The sequence below is a fragment of the Aulonocara stuartgranti genome (genome assembly GCF_965226115.1).
Source record: "Aulonocara stuartgranti genome assembly, chromosome: 6".
In the NCBI taxonomy this organism is placed as follows: Eukaryota; Metazoa; Chordata; class Actinopteri; order Cichliformes; family Cichlidae; genus Aulonocara; species Aulonocara stuartgranti.
Window position 1 is genome coordinate 15572864 of NC_138944.1, and position 25675 is coordinate 15598538.

Consider the following 25675-nt stretch of genomic DNA (forward strand, 5'->3'; position numbering starts at 1 on the left):
GGATATTGATTTAGAAGCCTGCAGTGCAGTATGTTCTTGGCTTTGCAAAGCAAAAACATTGCAGTGTGATACTGGAATAAGTCAGCCACAATGCAAACAGACAATATCAGAGAGTAATATCCTAAAATATGTTAACAGTAGATGTACCTGACAAACTTAAAGCCAGGTTTAATAAATGGGATAATCTCCAAATAGCACTCCCAAGTGTGGTTAGTTTTATGGCTGATTTACTAAAGTTGCGTTGTTTTCTAAACACTGGTGGAATCAGTTCATTTCAATATCAAGTCAATATCAACGTTTTTCAAAATCAGCGTTGCCGTGTTTTAACTGCCATACACCGTAAGCCTGACATGCCTCTAAAACTGGAACAAAATGGTCTTCACTGAAACTTCATCACACTGTGTGGGATGAATGAACTCTGTCAGCACCTTTACATGTTTGCACGAAAAACTGTTAAAGGTTATGTTAGGATTATGCTTTCCCTTCTCACGGTGCCAATAGTGCACAGTGGATCTGTAAGTTTGTTTATAAGTCTACTACACTGTTGCTAAAAAATGTGAAAAGTTTATTTTAAAAATGTAAAAAGCTTCATGAAGCCTCTTGTTGCAAATCAGATAAACTGCCTCGGGTAGCGTTACTTCAGTCTGTGACAGTTTGGTCTCAAGACTGCAAAGTTTGCGAGTGTTAAAAAGAAAATGGAGATGAGGAGTTCTTTGTAGTGAGTCTGTACTGAATAGCTGGGTTCAAATGAATTATAACTACTGCACACAATCAATAAGTTCAGCAAGGAGGAAGAACTTGTGGATTAAAAAGTGAACGTGGCTGTGTTTCACAATATAACTCATATAACAAAGAGGAACTTGAAACTAGCTGACTGGTTGCTTGTTCTTGTAGCTTTTTCCTTTTACTCTGCATCTCAAAGACTTTATTTTCCCCCAAATACCACTACATCTTATAAATTACATTAAATATTACTTACTCTTGGAATTGAATTTCCTATTTTTAGGAGAGACCTGTAGATAGTCTCTCATGTCCAACAATATACTAACACATTGTGTATAGGCTAGAACTAAATCAATGATAACCTAAGTAGATCTCTATAAATAGCAGATTAATGACATCCAATCCTGCTCTTGCTTTTAAACCTACTGCAGCATCTGCTGCTTTCCCAGGAGAACCCCATTGATTTTGGTGCTTTTTTCTCATTATCCAAACTTCATACAGCATTTATGTTAATGAATAAGGTAAATACCAGATTTAAACCTAGTGGGAGTGACCCCCCACAGAGGGACAAAAGGACCCCCTGATGATCCTCTAATCGCCTGAGCCAAGGTGTGAAACTGGGCGTGGGTCCCAATCAGCCAGGGTTTCGGGTGAGCTCATTGTGAAACCTGGCCCCACCTCATCATGCGAATTCCTGAGGTCAGATGGCCCAGGATGTGAGTCGGCGTTAAGGCGTCTGGGGAGGGAACTCAAAACTGGATTATAGATGGCAGAGAGTTGGTGTCGTAAACCCCCGCCTCTGTTCAAAGATGGTCGCTCACAGTGGACATAGATGGCTTCTTTCACTCCTCTTTCAAACCATCTGTCCTCTCTGTCCAAAATGTGAACATTGGCATCCTCGAAAGAGTGACCTTTATCCTTTATGTTCGAGGATGCCAATGTTCACATTTTGGACAGAGAGGACAGATGGTTTGAAAGAGGAGTGAAAGAAGCCATCTTTGAAGATCTTTGAACAGAGGCGGTGGTTTTCGCATGATAAGGTGGGGCCAGGTTTCACAATGAGCTCACCCGAAACTCTGGCTGATTGGGACTCACACCCAGTTTCACACCTTGGCTCAGGCGATTAGAGGATCATCAGGGGGTCCTTTTGTCCCTCTGTGGGGGGTTACTCCCACTAGGTTTAAATCTGGGACTCCCCACCATTTGACCTTAGAACTGAAGAAGCTTCTCGGATGAGAGGTGAAACGTCTTCAAGCAAGAAGTCCAGACGCTTTTCTTTGCAAGCTCTTTGACTACGATGACCTGGATGACTGAGAACCTTCACAGACATTTCAACTGATATCCTTTAAAATTAGCAATAATAACCTCAAATTGGCAAACTAACTAGTTCAGTTCCCCCAGTGGACCAGTAAAGCAGCAAACCGTGCCGAGTCAATCTGAGTAGGTACAAACGGAAAAGGTGGTGTTTTGGCCTCCAAGCACTTTCAGCCATCCAGATTTAATTCAGGCTACCTGGTGCATCATTCCTTTTCTATCCCCAATTCCCAAAAGCAATGCACATCCATAGTATGTGGAACATCGAGCTGTGTAATATGTATGGAGCTAACTGTGTTTACTATTAAAATGGATCAAAAGGTTTAGTTTTTTCCATCCCCTGACAAGCATGACCTCAATTTGAAACCTTAACCTCCATTTCCATTACACACTGAAACAGAAAAAGGCAATTCCATAGTCAGTAACACAACAAGTGGAAAAGCCATTCATCTTAAAAGAAGCAGTGCTGTCTATGTTCTGTGAATCATCACATGCACTTGATTGCTCCTTTTTGCCTTCTGGGCTTGTTAGAGGACTTGTGCTTTGACGGTGTTATGTTGGAGCTTTTAACCAATCACTAAGGCACTGCTGAGAGGCTATCCATCACATTCTGGGTTCAACTGACAGGATCAAATATCAAATATTCAACTCAGACATTGGTCTGAATTTAAAGAGCTTGTAAAGCTCTTTAAATCCACTTCAGCAGATTGAAATAACCTTAAAGATAGCGCAGAGAGGTTTGTCTGTTCCTGTCAGTGTGTTTCTGTTGTAGCCTCATTGTGATGAAACACAGAGAGAGTGTTTGCAAAATGAGAAATGGCAGAAGGAGAAATAAAAGGATAAGATGGAGTGAGTTGAGGAGAAAGAGATCATCAGGATTAAGGTAAAAGAGGTGAGCACTGGTTTGTGTGATAACATACAGGAACAGGATTTTCCCAGCTGATTAGCTTCTTCTATCTCGTGCACACAATCATTTTCTGTCCAGTTAAGAGTTTTCATGATGTCAGTAGGGATTCTTAATCTTTCTGTCATCAAATGTGATGGAAGGCTCACTGTGGCAGAACATTTGATACTGGCAAAGATTTCTTTGTACTAGCTGTTACTTTAATCTTCACGGGTTTCTGTGCAAATAAATTCCAATACAGGTGTTATATACAATGTTATATATGGCTAACTCCATATTATATAAAATACTAACAGCATTATACTATATGGTTGCATTATTTTTAGATAACATACTGAATGTTGCCATTCTTTAAGCACATACATAATAATAATTAAAATTTCCTTTATTTGTTTGGTGTGAACATGTAAAGTATGCATATAATGCTGTGTAAGGTTTTAGGAACCTTATTGTTAAGCTTATCTATTTTAAAAGTGGCCACTGTAATATAATTTTTGTGAGTGTCTGTGAGAGCATTTTGGCAGTAACTTGTTTTTTTTGTTTTTTTAACCTGACATGACGGGAGAGTAGTGGTTTTGACTTGGCAATTAAAAAACAGCACAACCTCAAGTACACTCTGTATTATTATTATTATTATTTTACTCGAAAATGTAAACAAATATAAATTGAACATCATGCTTTACTCAGTAAGACCTGAAACTAGTGACTGGGATAATGGAGGAAAATACTGCTCAGACCATTTATCAAGTGAGAAGTGAGGTCGTTTACACTTCTACAACTGAATTTAGTTTTCTGAGACAGAAGTCTCGTTCCCGGCTGGTCATTAGAATAAATAAATAACTTATCAACACTTCACTGTCAGACTGTCTTTTATAAACATTGCTATGAATTTCTGAATTTCAGCTCTTGAATTACCACTACAAATAACGAATTCGGCTGAAGAAATCTGAAAATGTGCTTTTCCTGTTTTTAAAGTGCAGATGTTTTGTGTTATTTCCTTTCCTTTTCTTTTTTTTTTTTACAATAAATGAAATGCTTGTCCATTTTTGTATAACGATGTTCATAACATATTACATTATTTTATTCACACAAACTGTCATTTTTTCCCTAAAAATTTAGCACTACAATCCAGCAGAGCAGAGTTGCACCAGTCTGTCACATGAAAATTAATAAAATGATTTTATGCATTAGTAAAGTGGATGCATGTGATAAGACACGGAATACTAAACAAAGCATGAAAAAAATCTCAATTTCATCATAAAGCCTCTTTGATTCGCTCTGTTAGTACTCGCCAGCTACACTGCTGTTTGTAAAAACCACATCAGAGTATCAAGCACAAACGTCAGCAATAAGTTCTCATTAGCATTCATTACCAAGATTACACCAGAGCTCTTTAGCCTCTATGCATCCAAAAGACCCCATCTGCCCCACTTTGTATATTCCCAAATCCTGCTGCTCAAGCATATGCACAAACTGATAAGGCTGAAGCTACTATCTGCCTGGCACACTTCTGCGTGGAAAGTCACAACCAGCTTATCCTTCTGCCTCGCAAGCATGAAGCTGAAAGGAATCTGATTAGCTTGTGGTGAATCATTCCCAAATAATAATAACAACAACAACAAAAAAAGCAAGAATAACATTTTTTTTGCCATAGATCACCTTCCCAGGAATGATGATGACACTTTCCACACATTAATAAATACTGTAAGTTTGTGTGGTCAATTTTTTTTATACCAGTTGGTTTAAGGCAAGACCAAAAAATAGTCACAAAACACATTTTCATGCAAATAATTGTATTTGTTTTGAAACAATTTCTTTCTTCTACTTTCTCTTTTGAGATCTGCTTTTCTTCTATAAAAGAATGGCATCTTTCTATACAGACAGTAAGAGGTGGAAACAATACATGAGCTGCCTTTTTACATACATCCACGCTGAGTTCAGGTATTAGCTCTACACGCAACAGGGGGGCAAACCTACAAATAGGAACAATAACAATTTCATCAGCTTCAGAGGGAAAATGCCTATCTTCACATTTCACTAATGAAATGTTTACAGGGTGAGCAGAATAATAAGCAGAACGTTTCCTCGGGCACAGACAGTAAAGCTAACATCTCTCTGACTGACTCACAGCTGTCTGGCTTATCAATGCACCAATGCAGAAATGTCCTTTAAAGAGAGAACAACTAACTTTTTCAAGGGCTTAGATTTAAAGTTTATTTCAAAGCTCTCATCAAATTTTAAATGTGCATCTGTTGCAGACAGAAATCACTTTGGAAACACATTTAATTTTGCTCCGGCTCCAATTTGAGGGAGTCTGTAGTCTGACATACTTGCAAATAAGACTTTCAAAAAACAGTTACATCCAGTTGTAATTATTTTCATCTTGAATCAAACCAAAACCAAGTTACAGAGTGATCTGTTACTTGTGTATGGCACAGTGCAGGTCCGGGTAGCAGTCAATCAGATATTAAAACTGACAGCAGAAAATACTGCATATTAAATGCACGTGTACCCTTTTTGGTACAGGGAATGCCCTAAATGAACATTGCACTGGTTATATTTTGGGTGAGAATAACTAAAGAAAATCAGAAAAATGTTTTTGTTTTCCTTTTTTTTTTTTTTTTTTTTTTTTTTTTAGGGATGCTGTTTGTCGTCTTCTGCTTGTGTACATCCTCAGGCAGCATGCAGCTGTAGAGGAGAGAAATGACGAAAGACTTAAATTTAAGACTTTAGATAGCTGACAGTTACACAACCAAATGTGACTTCTTAGCACATGAATGCCCAGCAGGCTGTTTCCCACTGTCGCCTATTACAGCTTACCTGTCAGCAGCACTGTGGCATATAAGGGGGATTAATATAAGATGAAAACATAACGCATGTCATGCACATATAGTATATATGGAGAATGAAAATTATTTTTCTTAATGTAGGAAATAGCTTGGTTGGGAAAACATTGGAAACATTTGATTCCAAGTGGTTATATAAATTAGAATTATTGTATTATAGTTTATTTGAAAAGATACATTATTATAGAGGAAATAGCATCTGCACACAAGGCATGAGCGAGAACATGATTGAATCAAACTTTGGGGTTGAAATCTTGTTTTCTGTGGTTCCTTTTGGCACCAACACTTGACAATTATGCAGAAAGAAATACATCAAAGAAGAGAAGCAACTCCTCCACTCAGAGATACTTCATTAGAAGACACAATGTGGTCAGTGTTGAAAGGGAAGCAAATGTCCACAAGCACAGGTGCACTGGTACTCGCACATCAGTTTCATATTCTGCTCTACACATTTAATTCTTCCTATAAGGTTTGCTAAAACAAACTGAGGAAATATTGAGATTTTTACACTGATATAAGAAAGAAGGAAGAAGCAACAAAATACGGTTTTCAGGCTGAAAACTCAGAGGACTGATGTTTTAGCCCCTGGTCAAAGTGAAGTCAGTCTGTTCCCTCATACACGCAGTCAGTTTGTTATTGGCTCCAGTAGCTACAATGTCTGACATGCTTATTCCTAATTAGACTTTCAGTTTCACACCTATGTCCTCGCTACGTTCAGGCTGAGAAACATGGAGCAGTCCAACATGCTGTGATTAATGCTGCTGTCCAACAGAAGCATTTTAATTGAACAACACAGACTTTGGGGATGAAGGGAATTTCAGTTTGTTGAACCTGCTTCGGAGAAATGTACTGTGTTCATGTTTAGTGATTACTCCTCTCACCTCGTTGCTCCACAAAGCCATTAGAGCTGAGCTCTGGCTTGGTGAATTTATGCTCTCAGGACTCCACAGATCTGTGTTCAAGCTGATTAGAGGAGGTAGAGCAGCTCCTTGTGCATGCTGATTAAAGCAGGCAATTCATGATCATTTATACTTGTTAATTAATTGTTATTTTATTTCTCACAATTATGCAGAGGCAGCTTTGTGTATATATGACTCTTGCTGAGTCTAAGTCCCAAACACAGCGAGGGCTAAAGGGCTAAATGAAGGACAGTGAAACAGACGAGGGAAAGTAAACCCTCTGAATCATACAGTGAGCATGAAATACAAGCCTGCAAGCCACAAGACAGTGTACTTTTTGAAGATGCTGTCATCTCCAGTATTCTTAGTCTCACTAAAATCTATGAGCAGAGCTGGCACTTCATACATAAAGAACAAGTGAAATGCTATGGAAAATATCTCAAATTCTGTAGTGTCAACAGAATTATTTATCGAGCCGTAGCCATGACTCATTTGAGTAGTCTTGCCCTACTAGAGGATCTGGAAAAACGTACAACGTTACAGATGATAAAAACAGCATGAAGTCATGCAAAAATAGAACAAGGAAGCAATGTGATGGTAAAGAACATTTCTCCACAAGTGAAACGGAAAAGTTTGTGAAAGTATAGGAAAACTAGGTCACGTATACTCACTGGTCACTTAGTCGAACAGGTTCGACTGCTTGTCAAAGCACTTATCTAATCAGCCAGTAACATAGCAAAACTCAGCGCATTTAGGCCCATAGGTGTGGTCTGTCTACTTAAACATTCAACGGCGGTCTAGCAAACGTTTCTTACTGATGTCTGATGTCAGAGGACACTAGTTTTAGTTCTAGAGACACTAGTGCTCTGAGCAGATAGAAAGGCAATAGTAACTCAATCAGCCACTCATTACAACGAAGACATGCAGTCCACCAAAGTCCAGTACTCTGTCTTATCACCCTCACTGATGCATCCAACCACTGCAGAGTCATCAGAAAACTTGGAACATGGCAGGTCTCTGTGTAGTGGCTGAATAGTGTGAAGAGCAAAGAAGAGAGGATAGTCCTTCGTGGTGCCTCGGTGTTGCTGATCACCTTATCAGACGTAAAATATTGAAGATGCACATTTTGTGGTCTTCTTGTCGGGTAATCAACAATCCAGGACATGAGAGAGGCAGCCAGGGGCTGCATTTCTGTCATCTTGTCATCCAGGAGGGTCAAGCTGAACGTACTGAATGCACTGGAAAAATTTAAAACACATGAGCCGCGCAGTGCTCGTCAGCTGGTGCAGATGGGTGTAGAAACAACTGAGCAGGTGGATGATGGCGTCCTCATCTCTTAGACGACACTGGTAAAAGAACTGAATGGGGTCCAGGGTCTTCGTGACATAATAAGTCAGTACCACAGGTCTGTGATCCTGGCATCTTTGGTACAGGAACAAGGCCCAGCACTGAGACCCTCTGCAGACTCAGGCTCCTCATGATGAGTTTATGAAGACAAAGCGTGGGAGCAGAGACCTTGAGGACATGGGGACTCACCCTTATATCCAATATTTTTGATTATTCATATTCTGGCGATAACGAATGAACATAAATAAACCTGCGTCGACTGTATTCAACAGTTGGTGATATAACAGGCTATGGCTCTACTGACTACTTCATCCCTGACTCATCTGTTCAGACCGAAACCCAGATTTCTACTGGCAGCTACTCAGCAGATTATCATAGTATTTCGTGCGGTAAGTCATGGCCCATGACAGCTGTTCTGTTTGCCAGCAGTATTTGACAAAAACTACCAAGCTGAATGGAAAAGTGGAACATGGGCAAAAAAGAGTAAGAAGACAGTTCTGGAGCCAGGTAACTGTTTTTAAAACGGTCAAAAAGGGCACTGGGTTTGGCTTGTGGTTGATTTCAGTAAATTTACCAGTTCAATAGAGGTAAGACTTCTGAAAAGGATAATATGAAGAGGTTTTTCACTCAGGCCCTGTTAAGCAGTTACAGATTAATGTCTGCCAAATAAAAAATTAAAGAAAACCCTGCACATTTAACTCTGACAGCATCTGAAAAGTAACCTATAGTCACACAGGCGCGTCTGGTGTATCAGCGTCATGTGACGGACTGATCCAACGCACCAACAGCCAACACTGCTTTGGGGGTCGTTGTTTAGATTGTGCTGTGAAATAAGTGTAAGTAACAAGTTAACATGTTGGAAAAATAAGTACATACAAATAGGACAAATTATCACACTTGATATGAGGTGATATAACGCTGATTCATTTCCTCCCTGCTTAAATGGCTGCAGTACAACATGACTGCCAGTGATGAAGAGAATTAGCTGAGAGGACGTGAGCGAGAAAAGGACCTTGATGTTCACTTCTCCCACGTCAGTCCAGAAAAATAGGCCACTGATAGAATCTTCCGACAGGTGGTGGTAAGGCTGTAGGCCGTAATGCTCATTTTAGATGGACATTTTTAGATGCTGCTTGCGTGATGCGGCCATTGTAGACTTTGACTCTCCCCGATCATAAGAATCATAAATTGCAAGCTGAAGTAAAACGTGATGTTTCGAGAATAATTTGTGTTTATAGTATTTTTTAACACTGTCGTCATATCAAAATGTGAAAATACTAAAACGCACTAAAATCTCAAACTGAAATTTCCCTGCAGATAAACCAGAACCCTACAATTAAAAAGCGCTGAGCAGTAAATAAACAAAAATGTCATGTAATAAATAGCAAAGCATCACTGTGCCCTAGATACTGGCTTTCCAAAATGACACAAATTTAACACAATAACAGCAATTACTCTAGCGAGTCACTGGATCGTGGCTTCATAATGGGATGTAAAAAATGAAAGTCTATTAGGGGCTCAACATGACATCCATTTTTTAACTTTCTGGGCCAGAGCTTCAGAACTCCGCATGCGTGGTATTAATTTAAAATCTACTGGAGGGAGAAAATATATGGGTCAGTGATAATATTGTTAGCTTGCCAATGCAAAAGCATAGTCACTGATGTCAGTCTGAAATCTCAATTATGAAAGAAGCAGAAAACTTTTGCATACAAAGTTCACAAAAGCTCACAATTTGAGTTCCCTTTGAAATTAATTTACAGCCAACACATCTGCAGTTTGTTTTCTAAACATGTCTCTGTAATAAATTTCAGGGCCAGCAGCAAAGTATAGTGCATTTGTACAGAGCATCAGAGAAATAGGGGAAAAAAAGACGATGGAAAGTCATTGAATGGCTAACAAGAGCAAGAAAAAAAGCACAACAATGGGGTTTATGCCTAGTTTTACATGTCTAAGTTAACATACATGTTTCTCAGTTCGATGTTGTATTTATGACCAGACCATGGTTGAATGCTCAGTACAGTTAGCTCTAATTTTTACATTATGCCAGAAAGCAGGGGCAGTGGGATTTGTTTTGAATGAGTGCTACTTTTTGCTGCTCCCTTATTCACAAGAGGTCACCACTGCAGGTAGCTCTGCACGTTTGATTTGGCAAATATTTACGCCACTTTCTGACAAAACTCCCACAGGATATGGAAATCCCATTCTTTGGAAGTGAATGTGTAAACCAGCACAATATCAATTTGAATTCATTTTAACAGAATTATATTAAAGACACACCATGCGTCCAGGAAAGGGTTAAGGTTATCTGTCCGACCTGGGTATCTCATAACAGCATGAAGTATTTTTATACTCAGATTTTCACAGAAACATGAGATCTGGGTTTTATAATTACAGAGAAAGAGATTTTCTTCCAATTAGTAAAAAGATCACAAAGAAGTCAAAATGATTGCTTTTCTTTGCTAAAATGTAATGTACTTCCATATTGTGTTTATATATTGTGTGTATATAGCATTAACACAGTACATGCTGTTATCTCTCAGCTCCATGATGTACTGACCTCAGACCAGGGTTAATGACTTGAGCTTGCTATGTGCTATTATCTGCTAATATTAGCTGCATGTGTCATTTGAACTCTATCCTCTGTTCATGGAAGCTTTGTCTAATCTGAATGTATCGCCTTGAATCTCAAGTCATTATCCTGCTATTAATAGAGTATCGACCAGTTAAGGGGTAACGCAGCACCAGCAGAGCTGGGATCAGTGTAACATCAGCCTGTCAAAGGAATGGGCACCAGTGCATAAAGTCATAAGTAATTAAAGAAGCATGATAAGTATCACTCACTGTATTTGTGCATTAAAATGCACGTGCATCGTTAAACCAAGGGGGAAAAAACATTAACAAGAGGTTTTATTTAAGCCTTAATCAATGTTACTGAGAAAGTAAAACATAAGCTACAGTGCCTGCTATACATATATAGATATACATATATACACTGGCACATCTACATCCACAGTGCTAAGCTAAGCAGAAAATACATGCATACACTATATTATATTGTTCCTTGCAGCATATTGTAATATTAATAGCTGTTGGACCAAATGACAATGGGTTAGTCCTGGCCAAAGGGTTTTTGTTTTGGGGTGTTTTGGGGTCTTTTTTGTTTTTTACAACAGAAGCCAAATGCCATAGCGAGTTAAGAAGTGGATGTGCTTCAATGACCTAACAGCAAAAGTAACGGTCCAGTTAATTTCCCAGCATTTATACCAGTTTATGATGTTGAAAGTAATGATTAAATTAAGATGGCTTTAAAAGTTAAAAGTTCAGCTTGACTATCCATTCTAAATCAGTGTAAACAGCAAAAAAAAATACTTGAAAATTGAGGCAAACACAGCAATGGTGAAGCTGCTGGACAAAAATGCTCCCTTTTGCTTACTACTAATCCATTTATATCTTGATTTGACTTTAATACATCTTTAAGTATTCACCAGAATATAATACAAAATGTAAAATGCTTTTTAATGCCATTATAATCACACTGCTTCCTGCTGTCTTGACTTAATTCATGCACACAAGCATTAACTGTACTGCATCTGCCAACATAAAGTAAAACTGCTACACACAGTATTTGAATACTTTGGTGTTGTTTTGTGATGATGATATTTGACAGTATGTGTCAAATATCATCAACCTCATCAAAAATACATATTTTTAAACATTCGCCAAAGAATTCTATAAAAACCAAATTCCACAAATGTTGGGATTCTGTTGAAAATGTAAACGAAACCAGAATGAACAGAGAAAATGTCATTTTAAGAAAAAATTAATGGCTCATTTTGAATTTGATGGCAGCAACATGCCTCAAAAGGTAAGAGAGAGGGGAAAGAAAAGGCTGGAAAAGTAAGTTAAACAAACAAAATACTGGCAACTGCCATTGCTAACCCTCAGCCTTCTAGTAGACACACCTGTGATATCAATTTCAGTCCTACGTTGCCTTGTTCTCAAGTTATCGCATTCACAAGATTTTTAGTAAACATAACCTTTGACTTTGAGGTCGAGGTCACTGAGATTCAAGCTCATCCAAGATTTTTAGTAGGTCAGAAAAGTCAGTATCATTGCAGGTGATCTTTGGGCCCTGAGATGAGCACTGCATTAAAGTTTGGCATAATGCTGTCAAGGAATTCACTGCATGGGCTCAGGAAACTTCCAGAAATCACCATCTGTGAACACAGTTCACTGTGCCATCCATAAATACAGGTTAAAGGTATGCTATGCAAAGATTAAGTCATAGGTGAACATGACCCAGAAACACTGCTGTCTTCTCTGTCTGGGCCAAAGCTAATTTAAAATGGACCGAGGCAAAACGAGCTAATATTTTTCTACAATTGTTACATTTTCCCATTTTAAACATCTGATATGTTTCCTGTTTATCGTGAATAAAAAACAGGTTTATGAGATTTGCAAATCATTGTATTAAAAAATTAGAGTAAACAGAATTACATGAATGCAGACGCAACATTTGCAAACCAGAATTGTAAATTGGTACTTAGGTTTTGTGAAACAACAGATTTGTCAAGTCAAGCATAAGGGTTGGAAAAAGGCCTTGAAGTAAAGTCACACAACCTAACTCATTTTAACATCTAAACCCTGAAAGCAATGAAAAGAAATAATATTAAAAAAAATACCAAAATATGCCACCCTTTGAGTCTCATTAGCTGAATGCCTGTGACCAACAGCTTCTCTCTTCCACATTCAATATGGCCCATTTCATAATAAATATGCATGGAAATTCCCAGTAAGCACAAACCAAAAAAATAAATAAAAAAAAATTGAGGGGCATCTGTTCCACATACTGAATGGTCTGCACTGCTAGTTAGAAACAGTATAAAAGTTTTTAATTACTGACATTTTTAAAGACTTATGTAATTTTAGTTAGGGTATCTAGTTAAGCTAGAAACACAACACACTCTTTTTTTCTATGTGAAAATAATAATAACCTCTCTCTTGCACACATAGCTGCTAATTAATAATCAGCGTGTCTTATATTGATCCCATTTGCTTGTTCATCCAGTGATAATGGCTAAGAGAGGTAGTGGCATTGTCCTTTTCAGCGACATTAAGTCAAAATTAGGTCAAATATCAATAAAAAAATAATTTTGAAATGAGTAATTCAGTTATCTCTTCTGTTTAAGTCTATGAATCTCAGTGAGTTTGGCCAATAAATATTACTTACAGTTAATATGATTCTTCTCTATCTGAAAACCAGCTCTGCGTGACTGCTGTCCTTCTCTGTGTGTCATATGAGCCTGATGGGAGGATCTGGCATTGGCTGCCTCTCCTTCATTAAATCATGAAAACATGACAGACTTTGAGATTAACAGACAGATTTAAGAGTTAATCATCGCCAGCAATAAAGGAGCCATGACTACGTTTGCACTTGTAGATGGGAATACATGAAACATTTAAGAATATAAATGCACCCATAAACATGCACATATATAATATATAACCATATTAGTTTATTAATGCATCAGTAACAAATGAATTAATGCTTGGAAAGATTTCAAAATGCATCTTTTGAAAAAATTTTGGACCCTTGGAATTGTTGTGTTGAATCTGACAGGATGTGGCATTACTGATTACCCAACTGTCACATTGTTGAGCCAAGTGCAAACTGACAGCTGCTGACTCACATGTGCGCACATGCAGATTTATACACTAAAAAAAAAAAACTAAACGAGAGAGAAATAAACTGAAAGCTAGGGTGATTTAAAAACTCTAGAGTTCCACTAATAAAAGGAATTTATTTGGATCAGAAAGTTTTTTTGTTACACAAACCCGTGGTAAATATGGACCACAATTCACAATGACAGATTTCTAAAATGTAAAATATGTCAAAAACATTTACCATAGACTGCAGGTAGACAATAAGGAAATAGAAATATACCTGGAGTAAGAGAAGTTTGAAGGGTCTTCATAAGTGAAAAGCTGCAATCCTTTACTGCTATTCTAAACTACTTCAAATATATAGAGCACAAACTTTGAAATACTGTACCTGTACAACTTTGCAATCCTATAACAATGACAGCTGGAGATGCTGTGTTAAAAAAAAAAGAAAAAAGAGACATACTGTCTTGGTGGCCCAAAAAGGCTCACGGATGCATATTAATGGACAGATGGTCTCCCTCCCTTTAAAGTGTTTAGTATTTTAGATTTTTGAGCAATGCAAAGGAGTGACCCATGACCAGAGATGGACAGTAACGTGTTAGTTACTGTAATCTGATTACTTTTTTCCAAGTAACGAGTAAAGTAAGGGATTACTATTGCAAAAACGGTAATTAGATTACCGTTACTTTCCCATAGGAACTGCGTTACTGCGTTACTAAAACCATGATTTTTTTACAAGAATGTCTCATGACAATAAGCTAGTGCCACGTTCGTGACAACAGCTGTCTGCAGATCAACAATGGATAATATATCAAGCGCGGGAGAGAGTATGAGCGTGCAGCATTTAAAGTGTGGAAGTACTGACCTTATTTTGAATTTGGTTCCATAAAAAGTGACAAAAACATTAGAAAACTTCTTTTTACAGCGAAAAAAACACCTAAACAAGCATCGAGTGTGCTACGATGTAATGGGAAATTCACAGAGAAACTCGCGGATTCTTCAACTGACAGCGGCACACCTGCACGAGGGTAAACCTCCGCCTACCCCACTCCTGCTTTACAGGTGAAAATAGAGCAACAGGACCGCTGAGTCTTTGACTTTATTTATTTTCTGCTGTGTTTTACTTGCATCTATTTGAAAGACTGAGTGTAAACACAAAAAATATTTTATTTTATGTGCTGGAATGTGCAGAAAATAGGTTTAAATGTTAAACTAGTTTCTTCAAGTCAGAGAATGGTGCATATAATTTAATTTTTGCTTGATTCATAAAGTTAAAAGATTAAAACTGATAAAACAAGTTTAAAAAAGGGGACTTTTCCATTTGATTACATTTTGTATGATGGATTATGCAGAAAAAGTAGAATTGGGCTGAAAGATCTATCGCTTTATCACCTATTCAGGTTGTAAATCGTGTTTTTTAAAAAATAACTAAGTAACTAAGTAATTAATTACTTTTGAAAATAAGTAATCAGTAAAGTAACGGGATTACTTTTTGGGGAAGTAATCAGTAATTAGTTACTGATTACTTTTTTCAAGTAACTTGACCAACACTGCCCAGGACACGCTGGAGAGATTATATCTCTCGGCTGGCCTGGGAACGCCTTGGTGTTCCCCCGGATAAGCTGGAGGAGGTGGCTGGGGAGAGGGAGGTCTGGGCTTCTCTGCTTAGGCTGCTGCCCCTGGGACCCGGCCCTGGATATAGCAGAAGAAGATGGATCGATGGATGGCTGAGTGATGTAAACCCCACTCTATAACTATGCATTTAGGTGTGTAGTGCAACACTGAGTGGAGTAATTTAGACTGCTTGTTGTGTTCTGTTAAACTCCCTAAAAGACTAAAATGTGATGCATTTTAGGTTTGGCCCTAATGCTGCTCAATGAGTATGCATGTGCTGTTTGAAGTAAGCCCCACTTCAAAACAAAGTATCAGTTCATCATTATACCCATAATTAGGGATGGGTATCGTTTAGGTTTTATCCGATACCGGTGCCAAATCGGTACTTTTGAAACGGTGCCGGTGCTCAAACCGGTGCTTAAAGAATGGAGAACACAAAATTGGTCCAAAAACCTCTCATGTTCAGCTGTTTTTTTGTAAAAATATAACAATGTTAGCCTTTTCTGCAGCTATGGGGCATATATGGTATCACTCTTGGCTGGAAGCAGTGCTTAATCAATGGAAAAAACAAACTTTGTCCTAAACCTCTCATGTTTAACTGTTTTCCACTTTTTCTTTGGTCATTTTAGCCTTTTTAGCCAGGGTGAAGGGAGTATCTGCCATCAAACAAGAGGACAGCCGCATGTAGCTATGATGATGTTTGCTAGTTCACCTTACATGCATTAATGTAATAACGTGGTTAGCCTACTCAGCGTAAATTAGCTACTCACGCAGAAAAGAACGGCTGCTGCTGCCACCATCATCCGTCATCATTTCTGCTACACTGGCAGGGCTAGGGGCCAGGACTCTCCTCTTCGTGTTTTTGGGGGATGTTGCATAACAGGCAACCCACCCGCAGTAGATGTGCTCGGTGTGAGGTCTCGCAGCAAGCTATCAAATACGGCGCATTTCTCGGCTTTTAAAAAAAACGCTATGCGTCGCCAGGTGTTTCATCGGATTTGAGGTGTTACCTCCTTTGACAGTATCACAGTATCAGCTTAAAGCACTTGTTGCAGGCTGCTGAGTTTGCATATTTTGCTATGAAGTACAGCCAGACTTTTGACCGCTTCGCCTTGGACATTTTTAATCTGTAGCTCTGCTTTAACAGAACGTACGTACGTACCTGGCCCCGCCTACGATCCTCGGAAACGTAAAATGATTGGCTAGAATCTAAAGTGTATCACAGCTCAGGAAAAAAAAGCACCGAAATAAAGCACCGAAATGTGCGCTGCTTTTCGGTCTGGTTACTACCGTTTATGTCAGAACCGGTGCCATCATGGCACCGGACACCGGTACCCATCCCTACCCATAATGATTCCCATAATGCACTGAGCGTTTCTTAGAAGAGAACTTAGAAAGAGAAAAGCTTAGAAGAGATAAGCGAAGACGCTTATCTCTTCTAAGTTTTTATACAACACTACTATATTTAGTCATTAGTAATTTTTAAAGTCTGGCTCATTCTCCCATACTTTGCCTTTTGTCCCTTCACTTTCTTTGCCCCTTTCTCTTTCCCTTCTCAGGGGGGACTGCCCCCCCCCCCCTGATCCTGGTTCTGCTGGAGGTTTCTTCCTTTTAACTGGGTGTTTTTCCTTCCCACTGTCACCAGCTGCTTGCTCAGAGGGGGTCATGTGATTGTAGTCTTTACAATATAAAATGAATTGAATAACTGTACTTGTGAATTGGTGCTATGTAAATAAAACAGAACTAATTAAACAAAAGTCAAAGGAGCTTGCAAAGAAAAGCGTCTGGACTTCTTTAAGTTGCTTGAAGACGTTTCACCTCTCATCCGAGAAGCTTCTTCAGTTCTAAGGTCAAATGGTGGAGAGTCCCAGATATAAACCTAGTGGGAGTTTCCCCCCACGGAGGGACAAAAGGACCCCCTGATGATCCTCTAATCGCCTGAGCCAAGGTGTGAAACTGGGTGTGGGTCCCCATCAGCCAGAGTTTCGGGTGTGTTCATTGTGAAACCTGGCCCCACCTAATCAGATGGTTTGAAAGAGGAGTGAAAGAAGCCATCTATGTCCACTGTGAGCGACCATCTTTGAACAGAGGCGGGGGTTTACGACACCAACTCTCTGCCATCTATAATCCAGTTTTGAGTTCCCTTCCCAGACGCCTTAACGCCCACTCACATCCTGGGCCATCTGACCTCAGGAATTCGCATGATAAGGTGGGGCCAGGTTTCACAATGAACACACCCGAAACTCTGGCTGATTGGGACCCACGCCCAGTTTTCCACCTTGGCTCAGGCAATTAGAGGATCATCAGGGGGTCCTTTTGTCCCTCTGTGGGGGGATACTCCCACTAGGTTTATATCTGGGACTCTCCACCATTTGACCTTAGAACTGAAGAAGCTTCTCGGATGAGAGGTGAAACGTCTTCAAGCAACTTAAAGAAGTCCAGACGCTTTTCTTTGCAAGCTCCTTTGACTACGATGACCTGGATGACTGAGAACCTTCACAGACATAATTAAACAAAAATGATTCTAATATTGTTTTGACATATGCACACGATTTCCAGAAATACCTAAACTTCTCATTAGCTACCTTTTTCCTGTTTCACTGACACACAAAAACATTCACACAGCAAGTGTTTGCAGAAGGTACCAGGGTTCTGCTTGTCAGAAACATCCTGGTGCTGAGTCACTGCTGTAACAGTGAACTGATTATAGAACAGGATACATTAAGCCACACTTTTGGAGGTGAGTCATTGACTGAGCTGCCGGCTCAATTGGTTTCACTTGTTTCCTGTAGACTGCATTCAGCACGCCCACATTTATGAGGATGAGAGATAACATGTTGAAATATTTGATTATGGACCGCTATTTGAGCTATTTATATTTTGGAATGAGATATGACGCGCTGATCAGTTTACTGATCGGTTTACTGAAATTCAGTTAAACCCTTCAGCAGGAAGCTCTCAGTAATAACAGATAGTGGTTGCTTTGTAACATGAAAGTGCAGATGGTTGCAGCTCTCCCCTAATCCTCATTTGAAAAAAAGAATCAAATGACAATCAATCTGGAAAAATGACTATAATTAAAAAAAATAAAGGAATATTTATATTCATCTTTTGCTGTCATTGCACTGTTATCCATTTATTCCAGTTAAAATAATTTGAACTCAAACTGTTTTTATTTTTATTTTTTGCAGAAATGTTTACCTGTGATGGCTTGAATAAATACTATTAACGCCATTACAGACACATCAGAAAAGCAACAGTATCCATTAAAATTATTATTGTGTATAATATGATAGGATAAATAAGTCTGGGGTGTGATAGGCTGGTGATCTGTGCAGGGTCCAGCCCTTCTTGTAATCATCAACTGGATAATTAGATGAACAGAAATGTGTTTCAGTAGCTTAGGTATCCTGTAACCAAGCTTTAATCCCCCTACTTTAAGACACAGAAATCTGCTGGCCTCTCTGTAAGAAAATAAAATCCTCTCTGTGGTTTAAATAATGACAAAAGATTTCATAGTAATAGCTGAACCCTAATTTTCTGGATTCTTGATCCTCTGTGGTTCACCATGATCCTCCACATCTATTTATCACCTCAACACATTTTAATAGAGAATCAGTAGCTTGGGACAAATGAGATATTAATATAATTTGTATGAAGTCTTTTTTTCACCCCCAGGCACAGAGACTCGCATACAATATCGCTACGCGTGCTTCCCACATCCAATAGCCATGTGCATAATTGGTTTGAAGATTTTCTTGTTGATTGAGAGGATGCTGTTGCTGTGAGATAGTGGTTTGTGTTAGCTATTATACTCAATAGATATAGTATGGTAGTATGTTGTTTAGCAGCTGTTATGTTTGCAGACCACTGTGATGCGTGTCTAATAAAACTCGGGTGATTTGTGACAGCCTTCCTGACACTCTTACTGAGGTGCTAATCAAGAAGGAGCTGTTAATTATGCTGTTGCAAGTGGTTCTGCTTGGCTTGGGTAGATTATGCAGGAGCACATTTTGTGCAACACTTAGTCTGAGAATCCACAACGAGAATGAACCTAAAGTGAGAAATGTTTTCGTGACCTGAACCAGGATTTTTTTGTTTTCCCCAGATTTTCATCAGTGAAACACTAAAAATACACATTTTTCACTGAACATGTCATTTTCCATAGATTCATTGAGGCCGTTCCACAAAACACTGAGACAGATGGGAGCTGGAGAGAAAACTATTTCAGCGCAACGTTATAATGTCCAAAACATACAAGAGAACAAATCAGGCTGAAGAAGTGTGCATAGCTTCAGGAAACAACCCTAATCTGTCCAAGTAAGAGTGTTTTGAAAAGAGGAGAGTAACAGTCAGTGCTTTGAAAAATCACTCCAGACACGATATTGTGCTTCGCTGGCCTAAATCGCACTGCAGTTACAGGGGAAAAATGGAAACCCAAAAATAGAAAGATCACAACAGCACAGCCTACAAGATGCATGAAAGAGCCACTTTTTCCACAGTGTGTGTATCTGTATGTCACTGACTGTGGGAGTGTCCAAATGTGACTGATACAGGAGTGTTCAAGTGAATTGTCCACAGTGGCAGATTCTGCCAGCATTTTATATTTTATACCATAAACAAACCTCATGAGAAGACACGGGGTGAGCTACATTGCTGGCTTCAACAACCAAATGACATCCAGGGCTGACAGCTGTCATATAACCAGAGTGATTTTCCCACTTAAAAAGTTTTGTTGTGTTGTAGGTGCTTGGCATCTCCTACTGGTTGGTGTAGCAATAAATCTCAACTTATTTGGACTTATACAAAGTATGTGGTTATTTGCTGTTGAATTGGATTCTGAAAGGTTTTTCATTAGCTTAACTTCATCTTTTTTCTACTGCTGGTAGTACTTTTTTAACCATCGTGTTACGTTTAAGGTCCACGGGAAGTGGGAAAGCAGCAAAAAGTGGGGGTTGAAAAAAGAAGACAGGGAGGCAAAATGAAAGGTTTTTAATAATTTTTCTATTACAAATTAAATTAAAAGACAGGGGCAAGCTGCTATCACCTTTTAATAAGGAAAAGAACAAATTACAGGATTTGGTCACCAAACTGAAATGTAAGTAAAACCGGGTACGTCACCAGAACGTACTCCTGTCCACAGAGCAGGAGCAGACAGCCACCAAATACAGAGCTCACTAGCTCACACTGGAAAAAGTTGCTCTTTTATGCATCTCACTACATCGAGTAGAAAAATATAATAGTACAAAATGCTCAAAAATATAACTAAACAGGAAAAGTACTTCGTAACAGTAAAAAAAGCAAACACAATTCATTATTTTAACCACTATTGTCATTCTGATTTCCCTTTCTGTCATGGTTCCAGAGAACGTTAAAAAAATTTTTCAATAGATTGTTTTATATCCAGATTTAAACAATTCCCTAAAAACTATAACCTTTGTGATTTATCCAACAGACAGCTACATTTCCCATACATCCCCAATTTTGGTGTCATCTTTGCTTCTTTTTTCAATTTGACTTATAGATCAAATCAGCTGTTAAAGCCAGTGACTTTCAGTTAAGACGTTAAACTAAAGTTAAAACATTAAAACATTTCTCTCTATTAGCAACCTTGAGAAGGTCATTCAGGCTTTTATTACATCCAGACTGGATTATCATTATTATTATTATTATCAATTATTTGTATTATTTAACTATCTGATATTTTATTTGCTCTGCAGCACTTTGGTCAACATGTGACATATGACTAAACTGATGTAAATTACTCAAGCTTTAGTGAGTATTTACAGCAGCAGGGCGATGTATGCCCACCCCATCAGCAGAAAAAGTACTTGGAGCGCTTTAGCAGCATTTATTAATAACAAAAATCACAATACCAGCACATTCATCCCTTAAAATCAAAATCAGTAGACAGATACTGGAGTAATCCCAAAAATTAAAATGACTCAGACACATATTACATTATGATAATTTAACTTACCATTATAACACTATCATTAGCTATGCCAAAGGACATAGATAAATATGTGCATAATAATCTGTCCTGATGTGTTTGCCATGAATGAGACACCAGTGGAACGTAGTGATAACCATTATCACTGCATGTCTATCTGTACACTGACAAAGATGCAATGACCCTAATAGTAGTTGGCAAGCCATACAGATGATTTGACTGTTGACGTACAATATCCTGGGAGACATCCTGTCAGTCCTTGAATGAGGATAGCCTGCTACAATATTTGAGCACAAACAACAAGCCTGATTGTCAAATATAATTAAAAAACGATTTCATCAGCTAGTTGTGCTTATAACTTTACCCCAAAAAGGTGATTCTGTTCATCTGGATGTAGCATTTTGAGTGGGAGAAATGTTTCGTCACTCGTCCAAGAGGCTTCTTCGTGGAGTCAAGTGACGCCTAGATGAACAGTGACAACTTTTTGAGATTTCCTTACCTGGATGATGATGAGCATGCGTCAAGACGCTTATAACTTCACCTTAATAATAAAGCTTTTTTCCTCAGAAAATACTAAAGAAAAAAGGCAGATGATTACTTTCTATTTAAGGAAGTCATGAAATAAATGACAGGGGCGGCAAAGCCAGCTGTGCGGCCATAAAGTTAAAACATGACCATAAAGTTGGTATCATTTCTACCATTAACATTTACTACTTGCTATTTGCTCATCTACTGTACATGCACGAATCAATTTGCTTCAACAAGGTGCGACTCTGACTGCACAGCACAGTAGAATATCAGCACAGTGTTACAGCTGCAGAGGAAAGATTTCATGGTGACAGCAGAAAGCTGTCATGACAAGTACCTGCAATCATGGAAAATACCAAACCCTCTGCATTAATATCATGATCATCAGCATGCATAAACCGTGCTACTTAAACCTTTAACCAGTTTCACAGTTCTGTTTATGATGGATGGCATATGACTAAGCACAAAATTACCACAGTAAGCTATTTAGAACATAATGTCTATTGATAAATGTTCGACGGCTCATTGGACATCAACTGGCTCATTTGGAGCCAATTATAGTCCAAATGAGCCATATTATATTTTAAAGACGATCCACTTTTAAAGATTTATATCTTCTTTAGTAGGAAAAAAATGGCCTTAGGGCCAAGTAGCACAGCAACAGAAGGGATGACAGAAAGTATTGAAAGATCAGACTTTTCCAACAACATCTCACTTTATATAAGAACATATAGAGGCAAAGGATGCATGAGTAGCAGCCAAGGTCAACTATGACATAGGGCAACATTTATATTTGGCATCTGTCAGATTGCAAGACCATCATCTCATGTCATCTTGACAAGACAGCAGTGCAGTGCACGCATTTCCAACAGGAGTGCAGACAATCAGGCCAGAGGGGCCAAGACACAGGCCACTTTCTATCAATACACACAGCCAGGGCCTATGCTTCTCAATAATACACAAGGGGCTCATAGCCTCAAGGAGCCCTGTTTCAGATAAAGATGTAAAACTAATCATAATTGACTTTGGCTAAAAAACAGTTCGGGGACTGATATCTGAACAAAAAGTACCTGAGAGGTTTTATTTTTGTTCTTTTTAGTAACACTAATATTAACCTTTTTCCTGCTTAAAAAAAGTTCTAATTAACTACAATGGAATTAAAAGAAGAGCGATTAAAAAAAAGAAAAAAAGAAATTGGACTAAGTGTGTGTTTGTCCCAATGCACTTCAGTTATTCACCCGAGTACTGGTTCAAGCTTCACCTACACTTAGGTCTTAGTAAGTTTTTGGCCAGTTACGTTTTTGCTCCAGTACATCAGCATGGTGATGAACATTGTCAACCGTGTAATTGCTTTCATGATGCTGTTTCTTGATTACAGACTTTGACAATGACTCTCAGAAAATTGGGGACTGTGTATAAAATGGCTAATTCCAAAGCAGTTTGGAAAAATTTACAGATCAAATTACACCTTTATTGATCCACCATTTCCGTGTGCAGAGGTAAAAATGCAAAAACTGATAGACCTGTCTAAGAGGTGCTCCAGTTGATGTCCATCAGTTACAGAATATTTTCACGATTAGCCTTGAACGACAATGTCAACAAAGAGAGAAAGAGGTGTACTACTTTGAATATTTTAAGCATTTTTCTGCATCTTTTCTTAGTTTTCTTTTAGTTGCACAGGGAAAAAACAAACAAACTGTAACTCCAATAAATTTTGTGTGCCACTGCCACTGGGGCAAAAGGAAATAAGCTGAAGTAGAATGGCACATTCATTACAATAGTGTCACGACGCAGCTCGTGGAAACAAAGCAACCTGTTGAGCTGCCACTGAAAACTGCATGTAAACTAAAAATCAAAGCGTTCAGACGACAGGAGGATAAAACAAAAGTGCTATTTCTGCATCAAACAAACATCAACACGTTGGACTGAACAGCCACGGAATCATTATGTTGTTCTATGGTATACAACAGCGCTAACACACATCAGAGCTGAATTCGTTTCAGTCCGTCAGGCAACGCCATCTGGTCATTATCATCTCCACGGGGCAACGTGACCGTAAATAGAAAAATGCCTGGGATGTGAGACATAATGGCACATGAAGTACACAAAAAAAACATCCAGAGGCAACAGATGGGAAGGCCACTTTTCATTTACTTTGTTAACTATTAATGGGCAGGGCTTCACGTTGTGTGAGGTCCACTTTTAATTTACATATTTCCACTGCATTTTCTAATACATAAGGCTTGTAACAAGAAGCCAACACTTACAGTAAAGCTGTGCTTAATGACAGCGCTTAAGTAAGTTTTTTGTCTAGATTGGAGTAGTTTAAATATATTTTTATTTTATGCTCCAACTATATGCTGTTGCTCAGTTAAATATTTTATGCAATGATCATGTCATTGATGTATTTTAGCACACAGTGCACACTGTACACAGTATCTAATAACTATAGCAATAAAATGAAATACTACACAAAGTAAAGGACAAGAGCCTGAAGAAGACCACTATTTAAGTTTATGCAAGTAACACCTGCTATGCTGACAATCTTGTAATTTCAGAAACTATTAATGCACTGAAATGTATTCTTAAGAATACAATCCAATGCGTACAAAGCAACCTGAGCCTAACAACAGGATACAGTTTATCTTGTGATTTAACTGAACTACCTTTGACTCGTCTGAAAGCGATCAAATCAAGCTGTGAAATTGCGTTTCTACAAATTTAAATTCCCCAGCACAGACTTCCTCCCATTGTTTTAGTCCACAGCTGAATTCCCACAGCGCTTTGCTCTGGGACACAGCAGTCCCCAGATGAAAGCAAACGAGTGCATATTAAAAATATGAGCAGCTGGGACAGGTTGCAGTGTTCTCTAGAGCTTGCCGTGTTTCCACGCTGCTGCGTAACTTAACAAACCAGGTAGGCTGTGAGACGATGTCAATCTCCTGGAGGGGAATTTAGAAAGGCTCACAAGTCTGATTCACACCCAAGGAACAAACTGAAAGCAGGCAGGATTAATTCTTAGACAGCTAGAGGCATACTTGCTAGTAATAGCCACACTAGTGAATAATAAAGGCTGAGGAGCTTAAGTCACATTTCTTTTGTTTGCTTGATTTTTGTTTATTATCTCAACTTCCAAATTATTATATGCAATGGCAGCTGTTGCTAATCAAACGATAACCTTACCTGAAAGCTGACCTTCAATTCCTCTGTTCATTTTAAGTAAAGATGATCTTATGGACAATGTTTGGTTTCGCAAAAAATTCATGGTGCGTTTTGTATGCACCATGAATTCATCACCTGAGATGGCTGTTTATCATTCTACGAATGCATTCTTATATTATTTATTGCAAATGAGTTACTGATAGCAATTTATGGTGAATAAGACATCAGAGCTTTTATCATCAGAAATTATGTTCATATATTGGATGACCATGTCTAATCAAGATGAACTCTATGACGAATAAATACAACAGATAAGATAAAACTGCCCATCGTGCTGCAACCAAAGAAAATGTCAAAATGCTGCTTAATGAAATAAATTACCTGATAATTTGTGTGCATTTCTTTCCTTATACTATCAAACCTGAGGTACTACTTCCTTCCACTGAAGTACTCTGCGACTCTTTGGAATAATAATCAGGCTCTACTCAGACAATATTTTCCATGCTATGCTTATCATGTATCCACTCTCATATAGCGCCTCCTTTCTCTGCCTGAAGTGGCCCTTTACACTGATTTACATACTCTGAAATCATTGGTTGTCAAGATGTTGTACTTCAACAGGCTGCCTTGAGCTGATTGGCTGCAATCGCAGGGGTGGGCCACTGAGCTCTCTCACCAAAACAGGCATAAAAGGCAGTGTGTGTAGGTTTAGGGCACA

The 25675-nt window shown here is 38.5% G+C and overlaps 1 long non-coding RNA gene across 1 annotated transcript in view; it reads right to left on the reverse strand.

Moving 5' to 3' along the window:
* LOC309708140 overlaps positions 1–16645 on the reverse strand; it is a 54602-nt gene extending 37957 nt beyond the window's left edge. Inside the window, exon 1 of the long non-coding RNA XR_014277182.1 lies at positions 16085–16645. This is a non-coding gene — a long non-coding RNA (uncharacterized lncRNA). The remainder of the gene's footprint in view (positions 1–16084) is intronic.
* Between the last annotated feature and the right edge of the window lie 9030 nt (positions 16646–25675).